The sequence below is a fragment of the Silene latifolia genome, unplaced genomic scaffold, assembly GCF_048544455.1.
Source record: "Silene latifolia isolate original U9 population unplaced genomic scaffold, ASM4854445v1 scaffold_308, whole genome shotgun sequence".
Classification (NCBI taxonomy): domain Eukaryota; kingdom Viridiplantae; phylum Streptophyta; class Magnoliopsida; order Caryophyllales; family Caryophyllaceae; genus Silene; species Silene latifolia.
The window spans coordinates 15,001-22,500 of record NW_027413244.1 but is presented as its reverse complement, the minus strand read 5'-3'; positions in this window follow the sequence as shown (position 1 = coordinate 22,500).

Sequence of the window (7,500 nt, the reverse complement as noted above, 5' to 3'; positions counted from 1 at the left end):
TTGACTAAATAAATGATTTAGTGAGAGATGGGTAGAAACCATAAGGACTTGAATGTTAGTTTATGTGTTCTTGCAAAATCAATGACTAGCATTGAATCTATGTTTTGTTTTTATTTCCTCCGACGAAGAAGATGAAAGAAGGTGGACATGGACGTGGTGTTTTCCTGGACTTAACGCGATCATGATGGTGATATTGAACTCGCTCCACAACCTAGCTGGCCGCGTGGAGAACTTGATGGGACAATGGTAGTTTCAGCCCGATTCTTTCCCGCTCAAGCTGCGACATGTTGGCCAAGAGTAGACTCAAGTTTCACAATGGTGCAAAGAGACCAAGAGATGATTACACTGTGGATCTCATTAGACGAAGCGACCCAAGACTCGTGTGTTTATCTCTCTACAAGAAGATGGTGCGACCTAGTGAGCCCTCTTGCAACTCTAGAGCCTTGAAATTCCTTCTCCTGGTCTCGCACCTTATTAGTCTGCGATCATTGTTCTTATTCCTTCACTCTTGTCAGCTTTAGCTGCTTATGTGTGCTTCTTAAAAATCTTTATCTCCCACCATGATGAATGAATCTTTGTTGCGATTCTTCTTCCTTTACTTTTTCAGTCTTAGCTGCTTTCTATGTTCTTATTATAAATTTTCATCTCCTAATCTGATGAATTAATCCTTCTTTGTGATTCCTCCTCCTTGGTATCTATTCCTTGAGATTCACCGGATAGACCGACTCTCCTTGGTGAGCTTTGATGGAAGTTAAGTGTGTTTGAGGTTTAGTAAAGTCTTGTTACTTATGGTTTGAGGATAGTAAGTTTTATCTTTAATGTCTAATCTTGTAAGAGATTTCCTTCCATAAGGATTAATTTGAATGGTGGCTAGTGGATTATGGATTTAGGATTTTAGCTTAGATGTTGGCTTTGACGTATAAGCAGCTTGCATATTTTGGTATAAATGTGATTAAGGTTTTTATAGTAACCATGTGTCATTATTGGTTGACCTAGATTAATCTCGCTTTTGATTCTTATGGATTTAGATTGTTGAGTTCTGATGTAAGGTTGTAACCTTGGAGCTTTTGGTTGTGTGACTTAACTTTACTTGGGTTGTTTAGTGTTAACCTCAAGAGTAAGGAGTGTCTTAGCCCAACTGCAGTTTGGATTGATTATATTGATTTGAAGAATTATGAACCCGGAGTTAGGAATTATGTATACGTATCATATCTTAATGTCTTAACCTTAGTACATGTATTTCTCTAAGGAATATTTTGGTCTGAATTACTTTAAAGGAAATCGTTGTTTGATGACCTTATATGATCGAAATTGTTGCTTGGTTGAGTTCTTAACCCCTAGTCACAGTTGCGGTGTTATGATTGAGAATTTAATGAACTGCTAAGAGACCTTTATATTCATTTGATGGACTTCTAAGAGAGCTTTATCTTCGTTAGATTGTACTTGTGGATGTTAGAGGCATTGTTGCTTTGAGTTCGAGGAATTCTCATCGAGCTTTGTTAGACGATGATTTATGTCCGTGTTTTGAGGAGTCTTATGGATTTGATAACTTGAGGAATTTAATTAGTCAGTTGGATGTTGAAGTACTTGATGGATTTCTTTACCATGATGTTTTGAGAGGATGATCACCATGTAAGGATTTGAGATGGAAGTTGTGTTAATCGATAATTTTGGAGGATGTAGACTAGGAAGTTTGGCAATTCTGAGCTTGATAACTTAGTTGCCTGAGTTTTATAACCTTGATGTTGTTTTCGATGGAAATAGCAAAAGCTTTGGTTCCATGGAGGAGTCGTATCAAGAATCTTGAGATCTTTAACCTCTTTTGTAATCCTTGAGAGAGCTTTGTATAGCTCTTGAATCTCTCACTCTCACTTCTTCACCTGAGCATCTGTTACTACCGTAACCTTGGCTTAAGTTTGAAAATTTTTACCTTTAGCCTTTTTCCTCGAATATTTCTTTTTATACAAGGTCTGACTCCAAAGTTTTGATTATCTTGAAAACTTATGATTTCAAAGTGTTAAACTTCTATTTTCGTTTTACTCTTGGTTAGTATCTAAATTTTGTCTTGTCTTCAAATGGTTTTTAAAACTCGTTTGAAAGTATTTCGGAATTGTTTCCAAAATTTTTGTTTCGATGCTTCTAAAACTTTCAAAAGTTATGTTGTATTTACAAATTCGATTTGTAAAAAAGTTTTAAGTAAAATTTGCACTCCCTCTTTTGAATCTCGAGATGTTTACCCCTTTCATAATACTTGAGAGAGTTATATATGACTCTTAAATCTTTCTCTCCCTTGCTTTAGTTTCAAAAATTTTGTCTTGATTTACCGTTGACCTTTTTCCTCGGATATTTCCATTTTATACAAGAGTTTTTGCTTTTACAAAGTTTGGTTCTCGGAAATTTTAATTTTGAGTTATGATTTAAAATTTTAATTTCAAAGTTAATGTTACTCTGGATTAGTGTCTAAACTTGGTTTTGTTTCAAAATGTCTTAAATCTCGTTTGGAAATATACGTAATTGTTTCAAATAAAGTTATTTAATGCATAAAAAAAAAAAAAACCTTTCAAATGTTATGTTGTATATACGAATTTGATTTCTCGTGAACCTTTTTCTTTGAGAAATTCCATCTTACACAAGATATTTTGACTTTTATAAAGATATATTGATTATCTTGGAAATTTTGAATTATGACTAGCTTCAAAGTTTTGAACTTCTCTTTCTCTTTTTGTTTTGGGTTATCATTTAAATTTGGTTTTGTTTCGAAATGACTTGAAATTCGTTTGAAAATACTTCCGAATTTTGTTTTTCAAATACTTTGATGCCTTGAGAAACTTTCAAAAGTGGTGTTGTATTTTCAAAATTTGATTTGCTCAAAGGTTTTATGTTAAATTGGCACATTTACTTTTGAATTTCGACATTGGTGGATGCTAGGACTTGTCATTAAAGACGTCTAATGACTGGTTCAGTACTTGCTGATGCATGGTTGTAAGATTTGATTTTTCCAATGTTGACTTACCCTTATCTTGACGCTACGTAATCCTGGTTCGCGACAAAGATTCTCTTGTTCCATGAGATGAGACAAGTGATTTTAATAGTTCAATTTTGAAAACTTGTTTAAAAATTGTATGACCTCAACGATGATTTCTCGAATTTAAGTGTCAACCGAAATGATAAAAAAAAAAATCTTGTTCTTTAAATTTTATTTTTTTTACTTTTAAGTTTCGAGGACGAAACTTTCTTTTAGTGGGGGAGATTGTAACACCCACCATTTTAATAAATCTCATTTATTTGATTTTCGTTAAAGAGGTTTATTTTTATTTCTTTTTATACTAATTTTGGTTTAGTGTTTTATTTAACACCATTTTTATTAATTTTAGTCCTATTTTATAAATGGACCGACTTTTAATTATATGTCACTTTTTTTATAAAATGGGAAAACGATTCTGGTTCATCACTTTTTTTTTTACCGTGTATTTTATATCTAGAAAATTTATTTTGAAAACTTTTTTTTTTTATATCTTTTACTTTAAGTCTTTGATAAATTGTTTTTATTCGACTTCTAATTATTTTACAATAAAAATTAGAAGGTATTTTCTTTGACTTATTCCCTCTTGTGGCTGGTTTTTCTAGAGCTTTTCAAGGAGATTTTATTACTTATATTTATTCTTTCCCTCTTAAACACTCTACTTTATGACTACATTCATTAGGTCATTTATCATTCACATATCTATCCCTCTTGCAAAAAAAAAAAATATGGAACGTAAACCCTCTTCCGCCGTTCTCTGTTTCTAAAGAATAAAATTTACGTACGTGCTTGCCTTCTTGCTTCCTTATTTACGTTTTACAAATCATTCTACGTACGTGCTTGCCTTCTTGCTTCTTTATTTTGATCGACCTTCCCTCATCATCCGTTCATCTTTTTCTAAGGGTTTTTAGAGGAGATATTGAAGGCTAGCATATGTGGATTCGGATTCGTAACAAGGTAACTACGACGTTACTTCCTGCATTGATTAATTGTTGTAGTTGTATGTATTATTGCTTTTTTTGTGGTTTTATAAAGATTTATTGATACATATGATTTTTGAAACCTTTACTTTCTGATCTCTTGATATCCATAATCTATTTTGACTATGTATAAATTTTATTTTGTCAATAGGAATTTATTTTGGTTGATTTACAAGTTTTATGATCAAATCGATTGTTTTGATATTAGGGTTTTAATATTTCGTTTTTATAATTTAAACAGATGTAAATTATTTTTCTGGAATTAATAGTTGATTTTAAGATGCCATGAATTTTTGTGGTAATTATTTTGGAGTTTTAGTATTTATTTCGTAATTTAAAGTATTGACGCAGTTTCTGCGATTATAGCGTTTCTGTTCGGTTTTAATTATGTTAAAAATACTAAATAAAATTGTAAATTTACAATATTTTAGTATATGGCAGAGACATGGAGTATTAAGTTGTGTATAAATTTGTAGGTCTTCAATCATTATTTTCGATTTATGGTGTATTTTACAAGTTTGATGAAAACCGTTGTTAAATCTGTCAAACATGTTCGTCTGTTTGTAAAATTCATATCACCTGTTTTTATTTCGAATTTGCAAAAGTGTAAAGAATAGACTCCTGTTATTTTAAAGTGTAGAGTCTGTATAAAAATTTTCATAAGATTTAGACTTATGGTTTGGTCAGAATAAATTATTTGTGAACAGCTCGTCTGTAAAACGCGTTTCTGACTTCTCTCAAAGATTCATTTTTTAAAAGATATTTTGCTTTTGATACAGTAGCCAATCTTTTTCTCAATGAAGATTTATCATGTTTAATTATGTTTAAAATTATGCCTTGCCTTAAAATGTTTTCTAAAAGTGGATTTATGAACTGAAACATTATGGGTGACGTTTTCTGACAGTTTTTAGAAATGAATTTTTAGACCCCTGATACTTTCGTAATTTAACGTTTGTCAAAAAATGCAAGTTGTAGCTAAAAGCTACAGGAAACCAGGAAAATTGGCCTTGCGTCATTTCGATTTTTCTATAATTAATTATGAATTTTACAATACTGCTGTTCAGTTTTATAAACTAATGAAGAACTCCGTCTCATTAAAGCCTAAGTAATAAGTCTTTACTAAAGTACCTTAAGTCAAAGGATGGTCTTTAAAGTTTAATTTCAGTAACTTAATTTATTTAAAGTCCTTAAATAAATTTTATACTTTTGGTTTTAAGTTTAAGTTTTCTAATTCGAAGAAAATAAAAGTGTAGTTCACTTACGAACCATTTGAATAATATACTATATCACTTGGAATACTTTTAAGTTTGGAATAATGAAAGTAAAGGCAAAGAATAATAAACTAAGGCATACGGGTTCTTATACGACTATAAGATTGGGTATCCTGCCGGGCGATCAGATTGTCGTAGAGTCATGTACATGTACTTAGACTAGGACTTCGCACTGCGTGGTAAGACGTGTCCTATTATAGCTTGTTGTCTAGTGAGCGAACTTAGAGTTGGTCACCTTTGCGTGACACTGAGTTCCCGAAACTAGTGTAAGATGCTGCGGTGTCAAGGAGTATAGCTAAAGTGAATATCTAGCCTGAACTATATATTTCCATTCTATCATTTGAGGAATTTTGCTTTTAAGCATGCAAAGACGTTGGTTAACGTGATTTGGTAATCATATTTTTTTACTTATGTTTTATAACATTTCAATTACTTTGATATATTATTTGCATCTCGTAACATTTATATCATGTGATATGGCCGAGAACGTCGAGTTACTCCCCACCGATTGTGGTCGTTATGTTTATAACATGACATGTATTAGCTTTGTTGATTCTCTGTGTGAGCTAGCGAGTAGTTTGCGATCCTACTGCTGTTTTCGCTTTCTTTTATGGTTTTTAGTTTTAACACTTTTGAGGAATTTTATTTTCGCCCTTTTTATAAAAGTGGCATTTGTTTAGACTTAACCATTTAATTTTATCCTTGAGAATTTTATACATTCTCAATTTATAACAGTTAGAACTTTTATCTTTGTGTATTTAATCCCATTCGACAGTGTTTCCGCCACTGTTTTGCACTAGATTTTATAGGGGATTACAATTATTATTATTATTATTATTATTATTATTATTATTATTATTATTATTATTATTATTATTATTATTATTATTATTATTATTATTATTATTATTATTATTATTATTATTATTATTATTATTATTATTATTATTATTATTATTATTATTATTATTATATTGTTGTTGTTGTTGTTGTTATTGTTATTATTGTTATTGTTATTATTATTGTTTTTGTTGTTCTTATTATTGTTATTGTTGTTCTTATTGTTATTGTTGTTGCTATTGTTATTGTTATTGTTATTGTTCTTCTTCTTCTTCTTCTTCTTCTTCTTCTTCTTCTTCTTATTATTATTATTATTATTATTCTTATTATTATTATTATTATTATTATTATTATTATTATTATTATTATTATTATTATTATTATTATTATTATTATTATTATTATTATTATTATTATTATTATTATTATTAGTATTCTTACTATTAGTATTACTATTAGTATTACTATTATTACTATTATTATTTTTATTATTATTGTTGTTGTTATTGTTATTATTGTTGTTATTGTTGTTATTGTTATTATTGTTATTGTTATTGTTATTGTTATTGTTATTGTTATTGTTATTGTTATTGTTATTGTTATTGTTATTGTTATTGTTATTGTTATTGTTATTGTTATTGTTATTGTTATTGTTATTGTTATTGTTATTGTTATTGTTCTTATTATTGTTATTGTTGTTCTTATTGTTATTGTTGTTGCTATTGTTATTGTTATTGTTATTGTTAATGTTATTGTTATTCTTCTTCTTCTTCTTCTTCTTCTTCTTCTTCTTCTTCTTCTTCTTCTTCTTCTTCTTCTTCTTCTTCTTCTTATTATTATTATTATTATTATTATTATTATTATTATTATTATTATTATTATTATTATTATTATTATTATTATTATTATTATTATTATTATTATATTTATTATTATTATTATTATTATTATTTTTTTTTTTTTTTTTTTGCAAGAAAGTCAGTGCATTCTTATTAGAAAACAAGAAAAGTAATGTGTCTTACAAAAGGAGACCAACTAGGCTAGTTACTCAAAAACACAAAGAAAAGCCAAAAGACGTACTAACTAAGTTAACCGAGAGCCATGGATAACATGGGAGAATTTTCTTCTCCCTTGCTCCAAGCATACATTCGAACACAAACATCATATTTTAGCTTACGCATTAGCTGCTCTACCCTTAAACTTCCACCTTCAAAAACCCTTCTATTTCTTTCCTGCCAAATGTAGTAAGTCGTTTCGCTGCAAGGAGCAAGAGCCATCTTTCTTCTCCATTTTGTACCTCGGCAAAGCGAAATTTTATAGAGCTCATGTTTAAGACTAAGCACACCTCTAGTGACACCCATCCATGCTAAGACCTGCTGCATCAGGT